The sequence below is a fragment of the Motacilla alba genome, chromosome 2, assembly GCF_015832195.1.
Source record: "Motacilla alba alba isolate MOTALB_02 chromosome 2, Motacilla_alba_V1.0_pri, whole genome shotgun sequence".
In the NCBI taxonomy this organism is placed as follows: Eukaryota; Metazoa; Chordata; class Aves; order Passeriformes; family Motacillidae; genus Motacilla; species Motacilla alba.
Genome location: NC_052017.1, coordinates 63,472,299 through 63,499,909, shown reverse-complemented (window position 1 = coordinate 63,499,909; position 27,611 = coordinate 63,472,299). Strand labels below are relative to the sequence as shown.

General features: G+C 42.4%; 1 protein-coding gene across 26 annotated transcripts in view; it reads left to right on the top strand.

Moving 5' to 3' along the window:
• ATXN1 (ataxin 1) overlaps positions 1 to 27,611 on the top strand; it is a 338,211-nt gene that overhangs the window by 220,413 nt on the left and 90,187 nt on the right. For 5 of the 26 annotated variants that reach the window (XM_038127017.1, XM_038127012.1, XM_038126999.1 and 2 more), the window contains 2 exons: positions 5,050 to 5,202; positions 9,393 to 9,498. The exons of 14 other annotated variants lie outside the window; for them this stretch is intronic. The gene's annotated coding sequence lies outside the window, so the exon portion shown is untranslated. Of the gene's footprint in view, positions 1 to 5,049; positions 5,203 to 9,392; positions 9,499 to 21,404; positions 21,491 to 21,558; positions 24,554 to 27,611 lie in introns of those variants that run through there. 7 more of the 26 variants (XM_038127013.1, XM_038127001.1, XM_038127005.1 and 4 more) reach the window with 6 other exon arrangements.

The window sequence follows — 27,611 nt, the reverse complement described above, 5'->3', positions numbered from 1 at the left end:
AAGAAACATTCACTTATGAGAAGCATGGATTGTAAGAAAAAAAATCAGGTTTGAAAAGACAAATGGTTGAAGATCTATGTTTGGTTCTACTGTTGGTATTTTCTTCTTAACAACTAATGTTCTTCTGGCTTAACATTTGCTTGTTTGTGTCAGAATTTTTTTTATATTCTTTTGTTCCTCTCTTCTTAGTCAACTGGCACATTTGCAAGATAAGTATTAAACTGAAGAACTTAGCAAAGACAACTTCTCAAGCAGATCATTACTAAAAGTAGTGGAAGAAATTAATAATTTGCATGGATTTGTGACCTAATAAAGAAGACTACCAAAGAGTGATCTGTCTAATTAATTACTGCAATGAATTGATCTTAGGAAATCATAGAGGCATAGCTTAGTTAGAATCTGTATTTTCCCCTTTTCTCTGAGCCAGACTTTTCTCTGGTAGCTTGTGTTTGAAACTAATGAATATTGCAGGCAAGAATTTATTTTTCTGAGTACTATGTGCATGTACTTTCTATTGCTGAGATACACTTCCCTCTTTTATGGACTTTTCAGGTCTTCTGTTTTCCCACAGTATTTGCTTAATATAATCTTGTTGAATGTCCAGGGGACTCCTAATGTGTAAGATCTTACGGTCTGCTAAAAGCAGTTTAAGATGTCTGGTTCTTTATGTTCAAAGGACCTTGTGCTTGAAAATCCTTCATGTGTGTCTTAGTGAGAATTTCAAGTTTCAGAGGAATGAAATAAGAACTGATGGATGTGGTCCCTTCAGTAGTATTTCTTTTCTAAATGGGCAATAAATCTAGATGTGGATAGTTGAAATTGTGAGAAAGTCATGAAAAGGAGGAAATTACTTTAATTCTGTATTGCCAAAGGAACCAGAAAACCTCTCATGCACACTCTGCCTCAGGGATTAAGCATGAGTCTTCATTTTTTAGCAAGCTTCTGTAGAGGGGCGCAACCACTTCAAAAATTAGGTTTCTTTGGCAGGTAACGGTTTCAATTATGTGGGAATCCCTTCTTCACTGACCTGTGAGATTTGCTCTCCTCTATGGTTTCATTAGCACAGCTTTGCATGAGCTGGGCAACTGCCCTCCCTCATGTTTAGAGTAACAGAATTGTTACTGTTGGAAAGGACCTTTAAAATCATTGAGTCCAAGTGTTAACCTAACCTAGTCCACCAGTAAACCATGTTCTTAAGTGCCACATCTGAGTGGTTTTTAAATACTTCTGGGGATGCTGACTCAACCACTTCCCTAGGCCGACTGCTCCCATGCTTTGTAACTCTTTCCGTGAAGAAATTTTTCCTAATATCCCATCTAAACCTCCCCTGGCACAGCTTGATTCCTTTTCCTTGTCCTGTCACTTGTTACCTGGGAGAAGAGGTCAGCCCCCACCTGGCTACAGCCTCCTTTCAGGCAGTTGTAGAGAGGAATGAGGTCCCCCCTAAGCCTCCTTTTCTCTAGGCTAAACAACTCCAGCTTCCTCAGTCTCATCAGATTTGTGCTCCAGACCCTTCCCCAGCTCAGTTTCCATTCTCTGGACACGCTCCAGCCCCTCAGTGTTTTTCTTGTGGTGAGGGGCCCAAAACTGAACACAGGGTTTGAGGTGTGGTCTCACTAGGGCTGAGTCCAGGGGGACAATCATTGCCCTGTTCCTGCTGGCCACGGTATTGCTGACACAGGCCAGGATGCCATTGGATTTACTGGCCACCAGAGCACACCTGGGCATACATTGGCCCATGTTCAGCCAGCTGCTGGCTAGCAGCCCCAGGTCCTTTTCCATTGGGCAGCTTTCCAGCCACTCTGTCCTAGGCCTGTAACATTGCATGGGGTTGTTGTCACTCAAGTGCAGGATCTGGCCCTTTGCTTGTTGAACCTTATAAAATGGGCCTCAGCCCATTGATTCAGCCTGTCCAGATCCCTCTGCAGAGCCTTTCTACCCTCCAGCAGATTAATACTCCCACCCAGCTTGGTGTCATCTGGAAACTGACTGAGGGTGCATTCAATCCCCTTGTCCACATCATAGATTAAGACATTAAACAGAACTGGGCCCAACAGATGAACCATTATCATCCTTTGGTTCCACTTGCATAGCCCTATGCCAGTTATACCAGGGCACCTGGGAAGGTGTGCAGTCACATAGGGAATATGCGTGCTGTGCCTGGCAGGAACTTGGCACTATTTCCCCCTGTCCGTAATGTGACTGCGTTCAGCCAGGCAGAGAGATGCCAGGGAATCTACTGTATCATGTGTCCTGTCTGCCTGTTAGGCCTGTCCCAGGGAAGGGAGATGGGGTGCAGTTTCAGTATTCTGTCTGTCTCTCTCTCCCTCTCGCTGATGCTCCTCAACCTGCTCCTCCTTGAGCTCTCTCACTAAGTGGAGGAGCTCCTCTACCTGGGCACAACTCCTACAGCTGTTCTCACTGCTACTGGCTGCTCATATTGCAGATGAGGGACAGAAAGGCTGAAGGACAGGCTCATAAGAGATCAGTGATGCTGTGGGTTGACTTCATAAATTTGCCAAATAATTTGCAACTGTTCTATCCTGTAGGTCACACTTCTGCTTGAATCCTTTTCCCCATTTTTAAAATTTTGTTCTTCCATTCTTTTGTCATTCATTTGCTCTCCCTGCTCCCATTTGTTGAATGTGGTCACAGCTCAGTTACCTCAGCTAACTCACATCCTTGATTTGGAGCCTTTATACATTCAGAGACAGTGGCACATCCCTCTGTAGTACTGCTTCAGAGAGTAAAATTTGCCCTGGGGCTCTGGAGCAGACTTCAGTCTGTGTATCAACTCCCAAAGTCCAGCTGTTTAACCTGCAGCACACTCCCTGCATTTTGCTTTTGCACTTAGTCGAATTGTTTTGTTGTTTAAAAAAAAAATGAAGTGACAGTGCTTGTCCATGAAGCTTTCACTTGATGCAAATTCTATTTTTATTTTCTCATTTCTCTGTCAGCTACTGCCCTCCAAGTTTAGATAGCACTTGTCAGGAGATTTAGACCTTCAGATGACTCTTCACATTAACTATTTTTCTCTCTTTTTCTCTCTCTTTGCAGACTAGGGTGTCGAAAAAACCCCAAACCTCTAGCAAAGTCATGGGTAATAAATCAAGCCATTTGTCTCAAATTTCTCTCCTCTCTACAGCTTTTTAAAGCTGTTTCACAGCATGGAAGTGGAGGTTTAAACCCTGGGCTGTTTTTCCTGCACAGGGAGTTTGTACGTGGCTCTTCTCACCTGTGTTCTCTCTATGAGTAGAGACAAGACTTCTTGTTCAAGGTTGCCCCAGGTTATCTGGGAGAGGGGAAGACCCCAAATCTCCACTGTATTGCATCCAGTGTGATCTCAAGCTCAAGGATGCTTTTTCCAGATGCTCGCTCGCTCGCTCTTACTCCAGGAAACCTCCCTTTTCTTCAGAGTCCTTTGCTCCCCTGCCCTGTGAGTGTTTCAGACATGCTGGGTAGGCTGTCCCTTGAGATGTCCTGTTCCAAACTTACTGATAATTTTAGGGTGTCTGTTGTGGCAAGTCCAAAACCATCTGAACGTTAAATAATTGTGTTTCTTTAGATACAGGGAGGCACTTTCTTATCTGATGTAAGTTGCTATAGCTCTTCAACCTAGAAAAAGTCATGTAGATTTGCACCAAAGCACTATCTGGTGAATTATAGTGATGAAAATCTTCCTCACACCCCTTGCTAGACCATGTTTTTCATGTCGCAGTTGGGGAACTGGGTCTCTGAAATCAAAGCGTGTATCCTCTGCTTCCTAACATTCTTCTTCATAATACTGTGAAGAAGTCTGGACACAGTCCAGTTAATTCTGGTTTATTTTCTTGCCCTGAATTTCTTCACTAGTGAGTGAATTTTTTTCCACATCTGTTCACTGCTCTGCTAGCCAAAGTGGAACATTATGGGGATTTGTTGCGTAGTCTAGAGAATGATGAATTGTGAGGATGAGAGATCTGTATATCTGATTTTCCTGGAAGACTCAAAGGAAAATCAGGATGATTTTTAAAACATGGAGACTGAGTTGTTACTGCTTACCTGCCTCAACCTCTGACTTCAGTTCCTGACTCTAAGGGATGTGGATATTATTAGATCAGGTATCCGAAATTCACTTGAATCAAAATTAACTCCTGTGTGCCCCATGAAATAAATAGCAAGCAAGCTGTACACATCTCTGTCTTGTCTTGTGATCTGAGCAGTTACACATTTTCAGAAAATAAGTATGTATTTGGACGTGGTATGCTTCTTGCAGCAGTTCCTCTTGAAAGTGAGAGGATTTGGCTGAACCCTTTGCTCAGCCTGGCACTCACACCAGGTTGCAGCTACATTCTCTTGTACTGTGTTACTCTTTCTCTAGTCAAGATACATTCACCAGATGGAGGAAAGGAGCTCTCCAGCCAGAGCACTCACCATGAGGAATAGTAGAACACTCTATCTTTGGCTTAGTTTCATTTCATCTCCACTTGGAGGAAGGTTTCAATTTTCCTTGCTGCTTCTTTGGTATTTCCTGACTCTTTAGGATTGCCATGAAAGCCTCATACTGATACATGCATTTTGGTTTTTTTCCCCATATATATTTACCTGTTCAGTGGAAAAAAAGTTCAATTTTGTCCACATAATAGACCTATGCAGTAGATGAATGCAGAAGACAAGACGATGTTTGCAGACCTTTTTTTTTGTTTTTTTGTTTTTTTTTTTTTTTGTTCAGGTGGTTGAGAGCCCGGAAGTCCAACTTAATGCAGAAGTCAGCAACTTGAGGCTCTGTCTATAAGGGATAAAAAACCACACAGGCTTTCTTTGTGCTACAGCTCTCATCAAGGTTATGAAGATATGGCAGTAATGCTTCAGACTCTCCCAGTGTAGATGTAGTTTATTATAGGCATTAAAAGTCAGCTATTTCTACGTGTACTGCTAGAAATATGTGGGTTTTGTGATGTTTGGAGACAGGACAGAGTTTGTGTCTTACAGTGTGATGGGGTTAAATCCCTGACTTTTATCTTAGGAGGTTTTCAGAAAGTCTCAGCAGTGTTTTATGTCCCTTTGCAGACCTGTTTCCAGTGGAGTGCCTGAGAGATCAGCCTATCTGTAGCTTCTCTCCACCCCTGCATTTGGAGGCTGCCTGCCTGATGCTCCTTAAGACTTCTGTTTTTTAAATCACCCCTGCAAACCCACGCTTCACCTCTCATTTTGGGGAGGAGAGTAAGTAGGAAGCATCAAGGATGCAAGTCAAGTTTGTCCTTATGGGAAGGTCCTATCCAACAAAGGGAGTGATCCCATCTAAGTGGGACCTATTTCTCAAGGAGACAGTGACTTTACAACTCCTCTCTGTCATGCCATAAAATTGGGTGGTAGTCATCTTTGAGGAAAAAATGTTTCATACCCAGTTGCTCTTTTCTTGTGAGGCTCAGCAACCGTGGTGGTTCCCTTTGCAGAGGGTTCAGGAGTGTAGCTGGCACCCTAGAAAATGAAAAATACTTGAGTCATTTGCATAGTGGATCAGAATCCAGCTCACCCAGCTGCTGGAGCAAAACCCACAAACTTTTACATTAAAGTCATCTGCTGAAAAGCTACAGGAAAGAACTAAATGTTTGGTTTAAAGAAATTTTATTTGCTTTCTTGTAGCCAAATCACCTGACTCTTAGATGGTGAAAGAAATGTATCAACAAGATTTTCTTGCCATCTTTCTTTGTCTGCTGAACCACAGTGATCATAGATTGACCTTGCTTTCAGACATAAGACCAGTTGCTTGATTCAAGTGTCAATATCAATGTTTGTGTCTATAGAAACCAATCAACATTTCCTCCTAATTTTTGTAAATAGGCTGTTACTGTGACACTTAGATTTCCGGTCTCTTGCATATCTGAGTCAAAAATTCACTGCTCACAGTGTTGTCTTGTCTTCTGTGTTGGCTATCTATTGCCTCACTAATAGGCATCTTTATTATAGTCTGTAGCTCTGCTGTTCAGATATGTCCAGACATCACTGGAGCCTATAATCTTTCATTTTTATTCTACATCATGGATTTGTTTGAGGGACTTTCTCAGTAACAGCTGTAGGAAATTGTAAGTAATGTAGGAAAAGCAGGTTGAACTGCCTACAATCAGCATTGCACAACATTCAGGATTTTTCCAGGATAACCTTTTAAACTGACTTTTTTTTCCAAAAGCAGTGGCAGTTTAGTGTTGATTTTTCTTTCTTTTTACGTTTCAGCATGAATGATTCAGGTTGTCTTGAGAACAAGATACAAAACTCTGCATGTCTTGTACCTTTTTAAAAAATAGATCAGCTGTTTCATTTGAGTACCTGTGTAGCACCTTCACATTTGGGGGTGAATATTTGACATTTGGCTGTAGAGTTGTCCCAATATTAGGGATTTGTCTTCTCATTTGCAGCAAAACTTGTCCATAATCAGTCAGTATATAAAGTCTAATATGTCTCATTTTGTACCCACACAGCAGAAGCTTGTTAGGTAGCATTGAATATGCTGTATTTTAGAGCTGAAGAACTTGCTGTGGTCTTAGGCATACAGGAGGCAAAAGAAAGGAAATTGTTGTCCCATGTTTTCAGCAAAGCTGTTGTTTGCCCAGACAGGGTGCAGCAGAAGGAAAGGATGGAGGGAGAACACAAGCTGTGGAGGATGTGCTCAGGAGTCGTAGTGAGGAACATGGCACTATCTGAACCAGGAGACGGAGGGGCAGTTAAGGCCAAAAGCACCAAGTGTGGGGACATTTTGGAGCTGGTGTGACTGCTAGGGGTGGATTGTGCGATGTGATTGGGATTAAGCTGAGGATCCAAGACAAAGCTGGTGTAGAGTCTGAGGAAAGCAGCAGAACTTCAGCCACAGAAAAGGGAAATCTCTGTTCTGTACATTGGTATGGAGTTTGTGATTCCTGAGGCTGCATTTGGATGCTGCTTGTCCTGTCTGGTGTGAAGATACAGGATCATTTCACATGTGGTTGTTTGTTGTAGCCCAAGTGCTTGATGCAGCCTTGTAGCCCAACTGAGACAGCAGACTGACTCATGCAATCCTGTCCCTCTGCATCAGTGCAAAAACCCTGGTGTGAAAATACAGTTTAGCTTAAATCTAAGTCTGTTCAAAGTGTCTAACTTCACACTTGAAGTGGATGAAGAGCATTCATACAGTTTGTTCAAGCAGCTCAGTTGTGGAGAAGCAATCTCTATCAAGAGGATGCAACAAGTGTGTTGCTGGCAGTAGCGCCTCGTGTGAATGCATCTCTTTCCACTTGCTCCCACACCTTAATCTTGCTGTCCCTGTGCTGTCAGCATGAGTCTGTGACTGCAAACTGGGTGTCTGTGACTGCAAACTGGGTGCTACAGCTTTGGTTCACGTGAGATCCTTGATAGCTTGCAGTTATCTCTGTTCCTCCAACAGAAGGGGTCCGTTTTCATTTAAAAGTTTCAGCCCTGGTAATGATTTTTGACCAGCGCAGGTGCCCTCTTTTGGGTCTGCCTCTGTCAGCACAAGCTTCCCACATGCTCACTGCACCTCCCCTTGGATAGGACCCTCTTTGGTGAGTGCTCCCCACCCAGCTGGTTGGAGGCAAAACTGGGTTAGCATAAAAGAGCCTAAAGAGTAGTTTGTAGCTGCTCCAGTTTATTTTCACCATAATGGATTACAAAACGCTTTTACACCAGACTGCTAGCACTTCTGAAGGGAGACAGTCAGCACAGGAAGAGGGGCAGCTGGTGCTGAGCACATGTGTGGGAGGAAAATCTCATCAAGCAGCATAGCTGGGTTTGGAAGAGACCTTTGTCCACAGTTTTAGTCTCTCTGTCTCTGTGATGGGGGGAAAAAACCCTCCTCACCGGGGTGTTGTGAACATGTGCTAATTTTAGTGAATCAGGCAGTTAGGTAATATGGTGACAGCCAGAAAATAGCCTAGAAGGAAATAGTTCTTCTGTCTTTAAAGCAAAGCATTTAGGGCCATTTTTAATACTGAGAATGAAGCAAACTGAGGAGCGCTTATTCAGTAATACCGAAAGCTAGAGTAATAGCTTTACTATACCATGAATGGCACCATTTCCTGTGGAAAAAAAGCCCTGTGCGATCACAAAATTAAGAATAAAGATTAAATGTTACATATTGGCCACATTTCTGGTATTTTCTTGCCTTTTAGCTCCTGGCTTAACATTTCTGACATGTCTGTATATGTTTGTATGTTAGTGAACTATTTGTGACCAAGCTCACAGTTGCCCGTACTTTTTATCCTTAGACGTTAAGCACTTTAAAGAGGGCTTAGAGGACATTGAAGCATCTTACACTCTTGCCATTATGTGTCTTTAAGCACATTTCTGCCTCCAAAAGCACTTACCTCTGGTCCTTAGAGATGACTGCAACTTTAAGAGAAGGAGATGAGAGCAGGAAATGTTCTTCTAAATCTGGTAGAAAATCCCAGTTGGTCATTTTTTGCAGATCTACCTGATAAATAATTTCTCTGAATTTGTAAGTCTTGCTTTGTAACAGGTGAGCGAGAGGTATAAAAATCTAAAGTTATGAAACCACAGATATTGTCAGAAGGAAACAGAGCCAGGTTTACTCTCATAACGAGGCTTAAATACTTTTGAAAATGACACTATCTGAAATTAATCTACTTGCACAGAATTGGGTGTCTTACTGTATAACAGAGAAAACAGGTACACTGATAAGTAAAAAATAAAATTACAGAATACTGGGTGCTAAGTATGCATCACTCTGAATGATTTCATTTGGAGTTATGAGGATAAACCCTGAAAACCAAACATGCTGAGTCTAAGGTGCAAAAATAAGTTGATGTGAAAAAATGTTGGTTTGGCAAGTTTGTTTGCCACAGAGTAAATGTCGTGAACTACATGTGTAAGGGCAATCCCTGAGTAACTGCCCTTGGCTGAGATCTCAGGCCAGTGTGCCTTGCTGTAGGCAAGAGGTGGGTCACTGTCACCACCCTGCCTGGAAAGAGCTGCCCTCCCTCTGTACTCGGGCTGCCCATTGGCACACACCCTTCCGTGCGCCCCACTGCCGTGTTTGTCACACCGACTCAGTGCTCTGGCTGCGCAAGGTCACTCTCCTGCAGTTTGGGTAGAATTAGAGCAGTGATGGGAAATGGCTTTGGCTTTTTTCTATCTTCAGAAGGTAAAAGATGTGCCTTGTCCAGGCAGTCTGTTTTTTGAACAGCATTGGGGCTTTGGTTGCTGGGGCCAGGATGTTTAATAGTTTGACTTTGCTTCTATTCTGTTTGTTTTCTTCAGCCAGGGATATATCACAGATCTATTTTTTGATCAGGCAGCATTCCTGTACTATAATAATTCACCAGCAGAATTCACACACTAGTTGTGTGAAATGCCTGTTGATTACTTATCTACATGTGCTTCTTGCCCTTGTCTTCCCTTAGGTACAGTTTACTCTGTGCAAGTTGTAAACTCCATGGAGCAGGTGTTTGTACAGTGCATAGCACAGCAGGACCCAGGTTTCATCGAGGTGTCTGGACATGCTCTTATGTAAGTAAGGGTACTCTGTCTTGTGAGCAATTAGAATAGTTCACATTAGCTGAACTTGTAGAGTTTCCTGTGTGCAGGCCGATGAGAAACGGGATTTTTCTTTCCAGGCTGAGAGGGGCTTTGCAAATGTTCTCCAAATCACAGTGGCAGCTGGCTCTTTGGGCACTGGACAAAGACACGATTTGGAAATAGCTTCAAAGTTTCGAGATGGCCCCTTACATACTAATGCTCTCAGATGAGTTTAGTGGGGGAAGCTCACACCTCTTGTGGTGCTTTTGTTTCAGTCTGCCAAGCTGCAGACTCAGCACGAGTGCAGCACACAGGTTTTCATAGTGAGAGCTTTTGTCGCTCCCAGAAGTGCTAGAAACTTAATTGCTTTCAAAGGCAAGCATGGAATCCGGAGGACCCGGTACAACCTGCTGAGAGAACATAAATCATGAGATACTATCACGTTTCTGTGCTGGGGCTTGTGTGGAGTGAGTTTGCTTTGTGAGCATATGCCTTTGGAACACACTGGTGGTTTTTTTGTTGATTCTTAGACATAGCAATAATTGTTATTGGCTTTGTTAACAGGCATCTATGTTCTGTTCTGAAGTTATTGTTCATGTCTTCTAAAAAGTGTGCAGACAAAAAGAAATATTTGTTCTGCCTTGAAATCATGAAAGCATTTCTGCATTTAAATGGGTCGATAGCCTTCATCCAGGTTGTTCCCAAAGAGAGCTGGTCAGTTTCCACTTGACCACTGCTGTTTATCTTCGCTTACAGAGGACACTTAGAATGCCAGTGTTTACTTGTTCCTTTTCTTTACGCTAGTTTGCCAGCTACTTTTGTCCCTAAACAAATGAACCATGATGGCAACTGAGAACTTTTGTAGATAAGGAATAGAATTTTCAAATGGCCTTATATAGTATGCTTCTCTAGGTTTTATTTTACAAAGTAGTTCTTGTGAAAATTTGTGGAGCGGGTCCTTCAGTTGGTCTGGAAGGTTTTTGGCATTTTCACCCATAACCCAGTATAAAAGGTAGTTTTCCTCATCTCCTTACGTGATTAGTTGATAGGCTCTCCATTCATAGGAATACTATTTTGATATATTTTGCATGGAAACTGAAGCAGGAAAAGTTTTTAAGGTAAGCCAGCCAAATAATCTAGGGTCTTTTGATCAGTTTCCATTAGTATTAAACCGGTAATCTGCCCTATTAGATGTTAGAAAGGAAGCTCAGTGTTTAAAGAAGATAAACATGCCAATTGACATTCAATCTGTCTTCTCAAGTCACCAGCAGAAACCTTGTTGAACCTTGTTGGCAGAGGTGCCTTCTGCAAGGGTTCCTAAAAACACCTCCCCAGCTCTTGGCTTAAAGTGGTCTGGCACTGCAGTGGGTCTGGTGCCAGCACTGAATGCTTGGTCTGGCTCCAGTTGGAGCTGAAGGAAGGCTGAGTTTTAAGACCTCTAGGATGCCTTCAGGTCCAGAAGAAACTGAGCACTGGAATAATGTGTCATCCAAACTGTGGTGTATTCCTAGAAATTGATGAATATGCTGTTTTAATTTGGGGCATTTTTATAGTTGAAGTTACTGAGATCTTAATGCTTAGAAGAGAGAGTTCTGCAGCTCTTTAAGATTGCCTGGCACACAAACAAGCAAAGATCTAAATTGCTTTAAGCTGCTGACAGTTATCACAGCTTTGTGCAGACACACCTTTGCTGGTACTGACAAAACACAAATACCAGTTTCACATCACTGTACTCTCCTTGGCTGGTGTACATCTTAAAACAGCACTGTACCTTCACAACTTTTGCACAGAAAATGGAAAGAAAGGGTGAGCAGCAATGGTAGCCTCTTATCAAACAGTTGGTTTAAAATGCTCTGAGTAAAGACAGCATTTTAAAACAAAATTGATCTGTTGTTTGAAAACTGGACATTTAATGGATTACATTGCTCTGAACCCAGTCCACTCTGCTGAAGACACACTAGATAGGAGAACAGTCTTTGGTCTGTGAGGAGGACAGTAGCAAGTGAAGGAAAAACATAATTTTCTTTCTATAACATAGATAACTGAAAACTCTGTTTTCAAAACATCTCTGACCCTATATGCAAATAAAATTTCTGTGATTTTGGCTTTGACTAGAATTGTGTCCATTATGAATCTGTGTGATAGGGCACTGGTATATTAGTACCAAATGCTTCCTAAAGGAACTCATTTGAAATCCAGGGTGAAAAGTGAAGAGGCATTGAAAATCCCCCAAATATATATCATGGACCACCATATATTTCACACAACTGTCAGTAACAGCCAACCTGTTCATGCAAGTTTCATATAAAGAGTGTATTGACAGATTTGAACGTATTTAGTCTCCTAAGACCATAGATTGACATTGTGGTGGCTGTTGGCCACTTCTGTGAGCCCTTGCCTGCAGCTATGGAGTTATAAATGAACAAGCAGACACTAGCTGGTAGCACTGGGGTGGCAGTGTGGATAGATTAACATTACTAATTCATTAGGAAAAGAAGTGTCACAATTTGACACTCCAATGGCAAAACTATCCATGTTTCCAGCAGCTGGATTTACTCTCAGTACTTTCACCATCTGCTATGAAGGCACTGCAGACTACTAGAGGAGTGGGAGATTGCACTGGCTTTGGGAAGCTTTCAGCAGAGGCGAGCAGATAATTTGATTTGCCGCAATCAAACATCCTGATTGACAGAGCGTAACTTGAGTTCCATTTCTGACTCAGTGACTGAAGTTCGTTGTGAATTCTTCTAATGATGTGGCATGCAACTTTCTTGAATTAGAAATTACAATGGCTGTGCTCCCTGGGTGCTGCAGAGGTGGCACAACAGCCACTGACTGAAGTCTCTGCTGTGGGTGAAGGTTTGCTGCCTTTATCTGTTCTGCTGGATGTTACCCCTTCCTCTGCTCTTAAAGGCAGCAAGGCAGGCCTCACAGCAGGCACTCAGCAAAACCAATACCTTTGTCAGCTGGAACATTTTCTCTGGTTCTTTATTAGGTTTCTGTCACAATGTACAAGGTGCTGTGATGATTCAGGTTACTTTTTTTAGCCTGTGTCCTGTATTTCTACCATTGTAGGCTCTGAACAGTTTTGTCAGTTCTGGATTGCTTTGTGGTTCTTCTGGGATAGGTGATGGTTTCCTGTACCTTCATCAAGCACTAATCTTACAGGCGTTGCTTAGTAAATAATTCCAATACAAGGTAAAGTTGGCTTGCTGCTGTTAGAATTCTCAGTCTTCTGAAAAGCCAGTAGATGGGGTGTGTGCAATTCCTGTGCAAAGTCACTGTACTTCTCAACCCAAAGATTCAACTCTAGTTTCTACATTTTTGCATTTTTGTTGCAGAGACTGTTGTTGTTAGCAATGACTTCCCACATGAATCACAAATTTAAGTAACCATGAGTGGAAGCACCAAAAATTCTTGATTGATATTTTTGCATGAAGTACTCTGAGCATGATTTACTGTGCACCTTCCAACACTGTTAGGTCTTTGAAATCTAGGTATGAATTTTTATCATAAGCTCTCCCTCCCCACCTTCCCCCCCCCCCCCTTTTTTTTTTAATTAAACTATTCATTAACTAGAAAGGTAGTGGATAACTGAAAACGGGCTGAGTTACCACAGACTTCTGCATAATTTGAGATTGCAGTATTAGGTATAGATAGGCCATGGGGACCACTAAGGAATACATCATGTTTTGTGTCTCCAAGCCCAGCATGTAAGAGTAAACATCTATTTGTAGACATGATTGTGTTGACCATAGATGTGAAAATTGAATTTGCTAACAAATTAAAATATTTTCCTCTTGATAATAATAATCATGTAAATAATCCTGTTAATACAAACTGTAGAAAGGGTCACCAGTCACATCCCTGAGTGGATTTCATGCTTATAGGTCACTTATGGTAGACTCGAAATAGGAAGGAATCTAAACCAGGAGACAAATGGCTTTGGGACAGATGAGTCCCTGAGTTGTTCTCCTTAGAGGTCACAGCAGAGCAGAACATGAATCAACATGGAAATAAGCTGGCCCAAGGTAATTTATGAAATTCTAAATGAAACTGTCTAGAGATGGAGTCCTGTTAGGTAGGTCTTAGCTGCTTTTACCTGATGGGCAATGGAGAAACCTTCAAGTGGTTTGGTAATAGTTCACCAAGGGAACTCCACATTCCATGTCTGACAGGTATGAATGCAAAGTGGACGTATCTTACCAAAAAATAAGTTAGAATTAGAATACTGCTTCAAAGCTATCTTATGAGAAGAAGCATGAATGCTTATGGCAAAGATGCACATTTGAAGTTCCCTGAGAGGTATTTGGTAAGAAATGTTTTGCATATGCACGTACACTCTGCTCCAAGCTATTAATGCAATTATGGGAAGGTAGAAATCTTCAAATAGCAGACTACCTTCAATTCATTCAAAAGAAAAGTTTAATAGTGGAACATGACAGAGTCCTGAAGGCATCAGTTTTGTTCATGCCTGTGATGAAAGGGGCAAATAACAGAAACCTCTTACCTATTACGCTGTCTTTCAGAAGAGAACCACCAGAGCTGTGTTGTAATCTGGTGTGGTAAAGTGTGCCCAAAATGCTCTGAGTATTTAACAGTTGCACAAATGATTCACTTTCCTAGCAGTCTGATTTTGTATTATAATCTGTTTCCCTTCTGTCTTTAATGTGCAGTTCTGCTGAGCCTGCACTTCACATTGGCTGCCTCAGGCAGACTGCAGGTCAGCTTTTGAATGTAGAAGAATTAATGAAATTTAAGTATTTTGTGTACAGTTAATAGCAGTTGCGCAAGTACAAAGACTTTGCTTTATCAGCAGATGTGGTCTAGGTTTACATTTATGTCCACATTCAATCCTTACGTTATTGCAGTTGAGAGAAAAAAATCAGGAGCTCGGCGCAGTCTTTAACAATCTGCTTTGGTAGCTGGCCAGTCCACTTACCCTTGAGTGAAGCACATGGTAGGGTGGTTCTTTCTGCCATTAACTCTTTGATGCTTGGAAACAGGGATGATTCACGCGATGTGACGGGGAAATTACTATAAATGCAAGATTAGCAAAAACTTTGTACTCACCTTCTGCCAAGCCAGGAAGGGATTAATGTACTATGGGAATGATTAGATGACAATGTTTGCTGGGCTGCTGTGGCAGACAAGGCATATTTGAGAAGCTGATCCAGCTCTGCTGGAGTCTACATGGTAAGTGGAGGGCAGCCTTTCCTCTTGGAAACTAGTACTGGGTTGGGCACTTTCTGGAGAAGTCAAAAGGGTTGCTGTTGTTTGCAGTAGCTCAGCTGTTTCCCTTGTGACAGGGCTATGTTTCCTCACTTCTTGCCTGAGCTGATGCTGGAGTTTGGAGTAGAAGCTCTTTGCCATCATTGCTCCTGTTGGGTTATGGTTTTTTCATTTGTGGCATGGGTTTTTTTTTATTTTTTTGGCTTTTTTTCCCTATTTTTTGGGGGGGGGCAGGGTGGAATTTTTTTTGTTTTTTGTTTATTGGGGGTTGTTTGTTTGTTTGTTTTGGTTTTTGTTTTATTTTGGTTTTGGTTTTTTAGTTTGGGAAGAGGTGAGTAGGAATCATACCCCTGCATGGAGAAATGATGGTGAGCAGAATGCAGAGGCAAGGCCACATACCCCTCCTTCTCAAATGCAGCAATAACCAGTGCCGATGCAGGAGCTTGTTTGTAGCCCCTCAGCTTGGCCTAGCCAAGCATCCATCATGTGGTGAACAATGAGTGGGGTGGGATTTCCTTGCAAGGTGGTCAGTGTGATTTCCAAATGCTGTGGAGGGGAGTCATTCCCGAGCAGCGGTAGGAGCTTTTTTCTCCAGGTTAAGTAGTGTGTTGTCCTCCTTTAAACCGGGGAGATGGCAGTCTGGGAGAAGGATATGAAAAATAGATAGGCTTAAATTGAAGCCTGGCATCTGGAACAGCTTTGGCAGACCTCAAGATAATACTTCAAAGTTGTTCAGCCCCAAAAGGTACAGTATAATTTTCTGCTTGGTGAAATTATTACTTGGGAACTGGAGTCATTCCTAGGGCCTCCTTGCGCTGGGCATTGTCACACTAGGTAGCAGATAGCTCCTTCTGACTGAGCTGACTCTGAGCCTGCACATTCTGAGCTGCTTACTTGCCTATTCTGTCTCCCCAAGAATTTTACAGTAAACCTGTACCCTGAATTAGTTTTACCACGCTGAGCAACAGAGTGTAAATCTATCTGAGCATTACTGATTCTGCTTTGACTCTAATGGAATGATCTTCCATATTTTAAAATCTTTGAAGCGGAAGCAACATAAATATTCTGTGTTTCATGACAGCACGAAAGGAGCATAGCCTCCTAATTACCCTGATATTCAAATGTGTGCACGAGCACTTGGAAAGTGCAAGGCTCCCTCAGTTCCCTGCAGTTCAGCAGAGAACATCCTTCCACAGGCAGTTAGGGCCTGTAATTCTCACCATAGTTCTGAACCTACTTCCACTTTTGGTGGTTTACAAGGGAGAAAGCAAGTCAGCCTTGTTCAGTTGTTTTAGCCACATATGTTTGGAGATGATTCTGAAATACAATTAATACATGCCTGCACAGAGGTAGGTTGTAAGGTTACTAATTGGTTTTGATGCTGTTTGCTGCTTGAATGTTGGCGATTTTTTTTTCCAAGTAAAAAGAGCATAATTATTTTTAACTTATAACAACCCCCTTTTCTCTTAAATGTCTAGATATGAAGTAATTTAAACTAAATTTCTGCACAGATACTTTCAAAGAGATTGGCTGTCAAGCACAATAAAAAAACTACACTTTTGCAGGGACCCAATGAGACTTTGCAAATTTAGAATTATTCTCAACGTTAAATGTGGTTGAAGATGTCATTTCTTAAACAGCACTTTCAGAAGTAGTTAGCTTAAAAGTATAGCAATTCAAAGCACAGAGGGAATGATTTTGAAGTGTAAAGTCTTGAAACACAACGCAGAGGTTGACAGTTTCACTACAATTAGAAGCAAGGCAGGCACAACTCCCACTTCTGAGAACTTTCCTATTGCACTGCTTCCTTTCTTGGCCTAGAAAACCTCAAGAAAAACCCCTTTGAGTGGCTTTGCTTATTGACTTAACATAGCTATACTCAATAGCATTAGGAGACAGAGCAGAAAGGACTGCCAAATGAGTCTGAATAATCTTTACAGAAAGCTTCAGAGAGGTATTTTTTTCCACATGCTTTCCATGTCCTGAGAATGCTGCTTGTTTGAGGAAAGCAAGTATTAGGGTGGGTTTTTTGTTTTTTGTGTTTGGTTTTTTTTAAACAGGGCTTGTTTTGTTAGGAAACCGCTCCCTTCTGCTGCTGCATTTAGACTCACTGCTAATTGCCTTTTGGTGAAGACATTTTCCATGAATTGCCACATTCCTCCACACTGTTACAACTTCCCACTGATTATGCTCTGTGAGCAGCACTTCTGCCTGCTGCCTTTGGGAGGAGTGGCTGAGAGAAGGATAATGGTGTACATGGGAAATTGTGAGGTTTACAGTAACAGAGGTTTGTAGCTGCTAAGACACGGCAGAGGCTGTTCCTCCTAGACTAAGATAGGTGGTATAAGGAGGGCATCCTGCTACTGTGGTGGTTTATGCACTGCTCTGCTGTGTGCCACTGCTGAGGATTTTTCATAAGAAGTTCTGACAAGGTGGTATGTGGCATATAGGCTTATATTTTTCATCCTAGTCACACAATGTAGTGGGAAGCCAACCCCAAACTCTGGTGCCAGAGAGGGTGTGGGAGGGGGTGATCTTCCAAGAACACTATTGGCTCACTGAGCTCCTTGAGGAGCCCACAGAGCCCAACCTCCAAGCTTGTCTTTCTCCTATAGCCTGGGGATAGCATAAGCTTCTCCTTAGCCCAGCTCTGTCCTCTGCAGCAAAACCTCCTGGAGCAGCTGTATAAAAGATCACTGCTGACTGAAGCTGGAGCGCTGAGCGGGGGAGCTGAATGTAGTAGTAGGGTTGTTCAGCACAGCTAATCCACTTAAACTACGGAGCTCATCTGTTCATCTGCAGGGGTGCCAGTGCTCATAGGTGTGACGGCTAAAGAGGCTTTGGCTTGAGCTACAGTTTGAGGGCAATCAAAACCTGCAGCTCAGGCTGAGGATCTGGTTACACCAAGTTGGCCCTGACCCAACCAAACGTGGTTAAAAGTGAGAGGTTGTGAGAGATAAACCCCTCTACTTAAGCCTTGTCCTAGCTCAGGAGCTGATCAGTGTGTTCAAGTGCTTTTCCAGTCTTAACTGCTTTGATCAAAGGTAGGGCTTACTTGGTCTGTGAACGGGGATGAGCTTTGCCAGTAAAAGCCCTCTTTCAAACTGGGATGATTGCATCCACTGGTAGGGCTGGTAGTTAACATTTCTGCCTTAATCATGATGCTGCACATAAGCATACAGATCTTTTATAGGGAAAACCCTTGAATTTCTAATGCAGTAAGCATGGTTGGGTCTCACCTACATTGTGGCTGTTGGTCGTGGTGCAGCAGGAACAGCTGGTGTTGTAACAGGATCTCTGACTACATGAATCTGTTATCCAGCCTGTGACATGTGAGGGTTTTCACCTCAGTTCAGGTCCATTCAGTACACCAGTGCTGGCTGAAGGCAAGCCCAGTGTGGCGTTTTCTGCCGTGTGACAGTGAGCAGGAGTAGCTGCAGCCCACAGGAGCAGGCAGTGGGCACTGCTCCTGCCCTGCCATAGTTTTTCTGGGATAAAACCTTTATTTGTTTAATCCTACCCTTTTTTACTGTTGAGGGGAAGAGAGAGGGAGTATGAGGAGCAGTGTGTGGTACACTGCTGAGTCCTCTACTGTCCTCCTTGCCGTATTAGAAGACATCCAGATAAGCTAAAACTTGGTAGTCTTTTGTGGAAAAGGCTTCTAATGTTCATTTTATGAAATTTTTAGTAAATTACTGTAGACCAAATATTGATCAAATAATTTTTCTGCAGCTAATCCTCGCTTACCATAGGGAAGTAGAAAGAGCAGTGCTGCAGTCCTGTTGATTCTGGTCCCACCACAGGCAATATGGCTAGGAACCACTCTCACAGCACCCGTGTACCACTCATACCACTGGGTATAGAAACCTGCTCTCTGCTTTCCCTCAGTGACAGAAAGATGCAGAAATGAAGACAGAACTCACTCTCACTTTCAGAAAAGGCTGAAACTGGTCTGTTGGCATAGAGAGAGAACCAGGAAACAGGAACACCTGTGTTGCATAGCTTTGGGCAGGTCAATTATCCCATCTCCAGTGAAATTCTCTTTTGCATAAGGTATGAATAACAATATGCAGTTTACCTTGCAGGGGTGTTACAGAGCATGCAGTTAATTTTTTCATGGTGTTTGTGGTATGTAAAACCCTAAATGAGTGCAAAGCATTATTGTAATTTAATTTTATTGAGGGTATAAATATTGGGAACGTGCCCAGCTGAGCCCTTGCTGGCAGTGAGCGAGGCAAGTGACCAGCAGCAAGCAATGGACAAAAAAGGAAAACAGCACTAACTTATTCCAGTCATACCTATTTTTTTCCTCTCTTACCACTGCACGTTTCCCATTAAGCAGATGGAGATGATCAAAATATCAAAGTGGAGCTCTGTGGTTTAACAGACTTACATTTTACTGTTTAAAAGGCAAATAAAGGTTAATGACATGAAGATTTGTCTTGTAGGAGAGTGAGAGAGTGGAAGTGCTTCCAAACATACCCTGAATGATCCTTAAATAATACCTTTCAGAAACAAACCACACCTGATTTAGTTAGGTGACGGATTTTTCACTGGGTTGGTGGCATGCCAAGACTGCTCCTCCACATTTCATGCTACTGCTGTTGAGGGGCTTGCAATGCATTAAAAACATGGATGAAAATCACTTGGACAAGGTTGGTACCTCATGGCACCAGAATGAGCCAGGGGATGAGCAGGGGTTGTGTTCAGGTGCGTCTTGGGGGTGCTCCCGAGTTTGAAACATGAGTCAGTGCCAGACTACAACGTGTGTCTGTGTTCAAGCTGCTGAGCGTAAGAGAGGGACAGACAGCATATGTGATTTCTCTGCCTTCCTCTTACCTCATGGGAAATGGGGGCTTCCTAATTCTGGGTTACTCTCAAGTGCCAGTGCTCCAACGGGTTTCATGTTGCACCTCAGCGTCCCAGGCATTTTGTTACTGCCTGCTCACTTTCATTCATTTGTATTATTCTTGTTTGTGTTCTTGATTATTCTAATTACCACTGGTAGACAATAGCACAATTGAGTAACAGTCTGCTGGTAATGGTGGCTAACTTCTGCACTCGGAAGATTGCACTCCAAGCATGGTGGAGACAGGTATTCCTGGCAGAGAGGAAGGATTTGACCCACCCTTTCTCTGTATTTGTTAATTCAACTTCTTTGCTCTGTGAGTGTCCTGAGAGACAGGTCCAGAGGTCAGCGAAGCAGAAAAGGATCTTTACAGTGTCTTCTTTTAAGTTTTGGGTCAAAGTTTGCATCATACGCCTTATTCTTGTTGCATTTGAAAACATTACTTGGCCCTGGATTTTCTCAGGGCTTTTTTCTCTTTCTTCCCCAGCTCCAAAAGCTGCCATGGTCACTTACCCAAACACAGTGATAGCATCATCTCCACAGTTAACTTCTCATTCAGTGGTGTTTCTGAAAATAACTGCTGCAAGAAAACAAATGGTAGACATGCAGCATATGCTGCACATAATGTTAATTTATTGCCTTTTTTTGAAAAAAAAAAATTGCAGTATGAAACTTAGGGGGTAAATCTCAAATCCTGTGAAATTCATGGCACAATGCCAGTTTATTTGAAAGGACCTTACATTTGTCCCTAAATCTTACAAGTCCTTGACTACAATTTGCTTTCTCACATGCCACTCACCTTTAAGATGATACTCCTTTTTTGGCATTATTAATTATCATTATTGTTGTTGCTGTTATTATTCCAGGAAATCTGTATGGGAGGAACGCTGAAATCTGGTTTTAAAATAGCATTTTCATGTCCTCCTACTCACTGTACTTCGTGCATAGAATGCCTTTTATAAATGCAGACTTGCTGCTTGGCTGGATAAAAGAAACTGTCACTTGATTTCCATAACGAAGTCATTCCCAGGAGGATTTCATTGTTTTAGCAATAAAATTTTTCTAAAAGGCCTTTTATTTTGCTTGAGAAAGATAACAGAAATGAACTTCTGAGTGGTTATTCCACAAAACAATTAGACGAAAGCAAGACTGTCTTGATTTGATGCAAGGAGATTTGTATGTGTATGAATTCCCTTTCATGTAAGATGGGAATAAATTCCCAACTGAAAATCAAGTTAGAAACACCCCCCCAAAAATCTTAACAAAAACACTTTTCCCTCCTTACTCACAGACACGACACATATCTTTATCAGGACTCTCCTGCATAAATTTGGTCATTTCCTGGAGTTCAGCCCTATTTCAAAAGGCACTTGCATTACTTCTGATTCAGATACTTTCCTGAATTAGAGGCAGTTAAGGATAATCGTTGCCAACCATTACAGTGTATTAATTTTGTTACCAGGTACGTTCCTATTTGTGGGAATAGGTCTCTGCACGCTGTATTAAGGCTGAGCACTCCCTGCAGCAGGGACGGTGCTTTAGCTGTGGGTGCTCACACTGTGGAGCACAGTGCAGGCACAATCCCTCCTTGCTCACATGCACCATGCTTGCCTGGCCTCTCTCACCACTTCTCCAGCATTTCTCACCCCTTTTCTCAGCTGCTCTGTGTCTCATGCCAGCATGACGTTCTTTTTCTCTGAGTGCTGAACATGCTAAAGCTTGCCAGAATTACGGCATCAGAAAAGATGTAGAAAGCTTATCCAGTAAGTGAGAGGTCCTACTGCTTATATTTAGTTGTTGTTTTTTTTTTTTTTAGGGGGACGGGGGCTGTCTCTCATTTGGACCTATTTTGAGCCATGCTTGCATTTTCCTGAGTGTGAATCAATGCAATTACCACTTCAGGTACCGTAGACAGCCTACTACTGTAGGCAGATACACGCAATAAGAAGCAAAAGGGAATAGGAGAAAAAGTATTTTCTTTGTAGTCAGGAAAGCCTTTATAGATTTGGCATCATACTTAAAATTCCATTGTAATAAAGAAATGCAACAATTTCAGAAATTATTATTTATAGGAAGATTTGTGAATTCACGATGTGATATTCTGACTCACCCGACAGCAAACATGTTTGCGCTCCGGCTGGTATGACTCACACTGACATTTGTCTTAAGCGTGGCAATTGTTTTAGCCCTCTGCTTGGTGCAGGATGAATGAAATGGCTGAGCTCCCCTGTTGCAAATTTACTACGTGCAGCCACCCTGGTAAATTGCAGGCTCAGCTGTGGAGTATTTCCACACACACACACACACACACGCACAAACATACACGTGCGCAGCCCCCCCAGTAATGCTTTACTGTTAAATACTAGATTCATAGAAAGGAAATGCATAATTACAGCGCTGCCTTTTGCACCACATAAAGCAGCCCACATCAAAAGATGTTTGTCATTAAAGTTTCAACAGGTAATCTCTGGAATTACTGCCAAGCCGTGTTCCTGTTACTTAGCTCTTGGTGTCGAAATCGTTGAAATCTTTGTTGTAAGCCAGCATAGTCATCTTAATCCTGCAAAAAAGTTAGTCAATAGTGCCTTTGTTTTCCAGCTCCGTATCATGTTGCATCAGCAGCGCAGAAGACGTGGCAGCACTGGAAGTGGGGAGAAGGTTAAGGGTGCATGCTGGGCTGGCTTCCTAAGGAAGCCAAGCTCACGTGGTGGCATTGTTCGAGCCTGCACCCGTGTGTGTCCCCCCAGCCTGGCAGCTGGTGTCAGTCAGGTCCTCCTCAGCCCTGCGTGCTGCACAGGTAGAGGAGACGGGGAAGCTGCTCCCTGAAAACTTTGTGTAAGTAGCAGATGAGTAGCTCTGGGCACCTGTGGCTGAACCCAGTGAGGCAAAGGCCATGGCCCAAACTCAAATCTTACCAGCACCAGGGCGTTGGTACTGTGGTCATCTCTTGGAATTACTGCTCTCACCAGAGATCAAGCCTCTTTGGTTTTCTGGGTTGTAGCATTAACAGTCTTCTTCAGGAGGTCTTGTCTCTGGCTACTGAAAAGAACTGCAGTTAAACGGAATCTCTGACATTGCTTTTGGTGCTGCTGCTGTTTGCAACTTACATCATTTGGATTCTCCTTTCAACACCATCTTTGCAGGAGAGCTGTGGCCATCATATGAGAAGTGTCTGTACATGTTACAAAGGCCCTTGAGCTTGCTCTCATCTGTAGCAAGTTAATAGGGTGCTGCCGTTCTTCAAATATGCAGGAGGCTCATTGTCTCCACTCGGGGCTGAGCTGCATTTTTTGCATAATAGCTTCCATAAAAGAAAAAGAGAAATATTTATGCCATGTAACAGAAGCATGCAGAGTTATTTTTATTGCTTATATCTGTTCAACATTACTGGCTCTCAGCCTGAATTATTATGGACCATTTGCATTCTTTTCTCAATCTCTTCTGCTCAGAAGACCTGTAGAAATGACTGTGTTACAAGCATGCAGGCAACAGAGTTGTTTTTTTACTTTAAACCTCTCTATGAGAATGAAGAAAGTTGCTCCTAAGAGAAACGTAGATCTGTGTTGAAATTTCCTCCCCCCAATCCTTGCCCACCAGTATTCCTGCTTTGATAGCCATAGAAAAGTGACAAATAGGGGGTGCTGATGTGAATAAGGTGATGGATTTTTATTAAGAAGTACATTATTGACATCTGATAGGAGGTATTTATGAAGTATTTTTTTCTTGTTCCTGCTTAGAAAAAACAACCTGAACAAGCTCCTCTCAGTTTTCACCTGGTGGCATTGTGTGTTGCACCCACAGCCCACCTCTTGACTTGCTATTTTAATACCTTATGCTGTACTCTCTTTCTGGGGGAAAATCACACGGAACTTGGATACTGAGCCCACTTAGTGAAGCACAGTCTAACCTCATGCCTTTTTGTAAAAACTGGGTATTAGTGAAGTACTAATAAGGAGTATGGTTGTGATTGCTGTTATTTGTGTAAAAGTGATGTCTCTGAGGTCCTAGTTAGATTTGTGTTTGTATTGTTATTAGACATCATGTAAATGGAGAGTGTGAATTTGAGCTGTTCTGCATTTCTTCCCAAGTACAACTGCAGTGATGAACTTTCATCTGTTTTCCAATCACTTGTTCAAAGGTGTTGAGGTTAGGGAGCGGGTAACAAGAGCAGTGGAGACAGCTCTGGGGGCAAAGTTACTTCCATGGTTTCCAGATGAAGAGGCTTGGAAGGGCAGATGAGTCCAGTGAGTATGGCTAAAAGCTCTCAGTCTGTTTGCATAGTCTGATGCTAAAATGAGGGGGTGGTTTACCTGAGCCTTAAGTCTTGAAAAATACCTGCTGTGGGTGAAGCAATGATGAATAATGGTCTTTAGGTTAAATCTCGGGACACCAGCTTCTAGATGACTCACAGTTGTGTGCAGTCAGTGGCCATCTTCAGTAGTGGCTCCTGCATTGGAGCTGCAGCCCTTTCAGCCCCACATGCAGCTCCCATCTCTGTGCTGTTCACAGGTAGATGTTCCTGTCCTGCATTTTCCCTCTGAGTAAGCACTCACATTGGAGATGCTTTTCACACAGGAAAGATGTGCTGGGCTGGGATGTCCCATATTCACAGAGCTGGGGAAGGCAACATAAATGTTCTTTCCTCTGCTAGAAATTGTGGGGCAGGATGGATTGCTTCCTTGTCTGAGCCCCATGATCTGCATCCTGTTTTTCTGGTTTAGGACCTGCTAACAACTTGATTTACTGTTCCCATACACCCAGAGACAGTTATTCACCTTGCACAAAGTGGGTGTAACACCTTGTGAAGTTGGGCATTTCACTGTGGACCTCGTACAAAGCCATGGGAAATGTTTGTTTACTTGACAAAGCCTTGGAGGATCAAGCTTCAGATGAAGAATGGATGCTAAACAGAAATCAGAGTGATGCCTGCCTGTTTTATGCAAACAAAACCTCTTCTGTCCTAAGGTGATATTGCTTCACCATAGCATTAATTTTAGGCATAATTGGGATTTAAGTAATTTTTACACTAGCAGAACATCAGCAGCAGCCTTTATACACTAGACAAAATGTCAGAAGATTTTCAGATAGGAAAAGTTTGGAATGGCTGGTTTGGAGAAGCTTTTATTGACTTGAAATTTAAAAGATAGTAAATTCTTTGTTGGTTTGTGGTTTCTGGTTTTTAAATTCCTTTTCTCTTTTTTTTTAAATTTATTTCCATTAGAATCTTTTCTTGTTGTGTAAAGTCAGCTAAACCTGTTGAAAATAATTTAGAAGTTCTTTCCTGACATGATAGATGATACCCACATTAGGTAATTGAAATCATGCATACTCCAGGAAGATAAAACCTCGCCTTTCCAATTTGCGGTGAGGCAGGATTGAACCTGTCTAAAACTATTTCATGTAGAGGGAGAATAAAGCAGGAAATGAATTACGGTTTTATTTGAGTTGAAGGATTAGTTGAGGGATAATAGCGAACAACGAAACAACTTGGGCACAAGGCTGCCATCTCTTAAACAGTTTTATTAGCTTATGCTGATTTGTGAAACAGGGAGACCAAATTATGTCATGCAAGAGAGCAAGGGATGACAATTAAAAACCTGCAGGAAAGGACTAGTAAAACAGTAATCTCTCACTCCCTGATCTTCAAAGCAAAATGGGAGAGCATGACCTTTTCTTGGAATAAATACAGGATATTGCACGTAGCCAACTTCTGGTTTTCAGGTTCTGCCAATTTGCAGTTGCTCACTTGTACTACAGTCCTTATTTGTTGATTGCCCTGGGGTCCAATTTTAGTCTCAAAATACTGCCGAGAAGTACTTCCATCTTCTTTGATTTGAGATCTGTTCATGTCTCAATTACACTTCTAATCTGTCAGCACAGTGTCCTTTTTAGCTCTCAAAGACAGGGCTATGCTGTGATATTTGAGTAACCGTAATGCTGTGGGACCATGAAAAACAGCTTCCTTGGTAACGCTTCCCATTTATAGCGGAGATGTGATCGGTAACCGTGTACAAGATAATGATTTGTTATCATGGGGAAACTTCAGTCACAAAGCCTGGTTGAGACCTAAATGTATTGCAACCCAGCTTTCTCTGCTGGTCCCTCCAAGTTATGACTGTTTTATATGTTCCATGAAGAGCATGTCATCAGAGCCCATCAGATCTGCATAGCAAAAAGATTGTCTCAATTAGGGACTGAGTGCTCTGCTCTTCAGGTGTGGGTTGTGCTTCAAGAAGCAGCATTTCTCCATGCATCCTGACTTTTGTGCTGTGCTATCTTGAAATCTTAAGCATAAAAGTGCCTGGAAACATTTGCAGGCAGACATGCCTTGTCCCTCACAGAGTGAAGTGCCTATGGGTAAGGTCAAGTGAGCAAGTTGTAACAAATTAAACTAGCTTGTGAATTTATAGTGCATAATCTGCTCCATAATAACTGGCTGTGTGCATGGTACAAAGGCACCCTGTGGTAAACACAAGGTCTCTTGCCCCTGTTTTTGCCTGAGGTGTAGGTTACTATGTTTCATGTCATCTTTCCTGTGAAATGTGAGTGCGGGGAGAAGGTATCTGTCCCAGAGTACCACCACTGCCCTGTGTTGCACAGGTGCTGCTTGTGGCCTGTTCCTGTGTCCCTGTGCTGCAGTCTGCAAGGCACGTTCCAGGCTGACAGCAAGGTCACTGCATAGCTAGCAAGCAGCCTTGCTCCTGATTCAGTGATCAAAGCCCTGGTTTTGGCAGTTGGAGCCTTGATAACTTGAACAGAATCAAAATCCTAATCCCACTTGTTGAAGTTAGTGGAAAGACTTAGTGACTGAGTGTTGTGGGTGTCAGCCCAGGGTTACACACAGCTGACTCTCCAGGGAGGCTCGCAGGAGTCTACCCAAACAGGAGTTTGCAAGGAGTAAACGTCTCTGCTCTTACTAAAAATAATTGGAAGCTATCTATTTTTGTTGGAAAAGTTAAATATTTTCTCACAGTCATTTGGACTCCATTTAAAGGTTCCCCTGAATGCTAAATGACAAGGGATAAGGATTAAAAATTGCATTTTTGAGAGTTGCCAAATTATTGGGGAAAAAAAATCCCGTAAATAATTTGCAAATGCTGAAATCTTTCATTTTAACACTTAGAAGCAAAATGGTTTGAGTATTTTGAGCTGAGATGGAGGTTTTTTGATTGTGAGATTCTCATAATTTAAAGAAAAAAGTAAATGGCTTGAAAATAAATTGGTTTGGTTTTAAGCAAAGTTTCAAGGTTTGTTTGGGGTTTTTTTTGGTTTTTTTTTTAATAGGCCTGTGTTATTTTTCTCTCTTTGGCCTGCTTTCTAATGTTAAAAATCTTGTGAGACCATGTCTGATGGTGTGTTTCTCTGTCAGATAAGCAGCAGAGTCCCATTTCAGTAGAGGAGAGAAGTTGTTGACCAAAGTCCTGGAAGTATAGCCAGGACCTGGGTATCTGAAGGCTCTTGAGGTAGCGGTGCCTATGTCACCCAGGAGTTGTAGCTCCTAAAAAACTGCTGTGTCTTAAACTGGGAAGATTTCTGTGAGAGGTATCTTGCATTGCTACAGTCCATCAGGGAGAGGACAAAGACACCTGTACCTTGAGACTAGTGGTCACTGTCATCATCATCGCCAGGTGCCGGCCCAAGTCCCAACCAGCTGCTCTTCACAGATGCTGCTCCATGAGGGCTTAGCCTTAGCTAGTAAATCCAGAAGTAGTCTTACACCAAAAGTGGATCAGCTGGGCAGATACTGCTTTGGGCTTTGGAAGGTTTTGTTGTTATTGCTTTGTATGTTCAACTAAAACAGTTTTAACTGTAAACTTCTTTTGAATAGCAACTTTTTAATCATTGCATTGTCTTCCCTCTGCTCTTCACCCATGAACTGCGCTTGTCCATCTGTCTGACTTGTTTCCTGCCTTCACGCAGTGTGAGATTCATCTGCATTCATATGTAGCCATCTAATCTGAGCTCAGTGTCTAGACTCACTTTATGGAGAGAACCAGACCTTTCTAGAGAGTGAATCATTCTG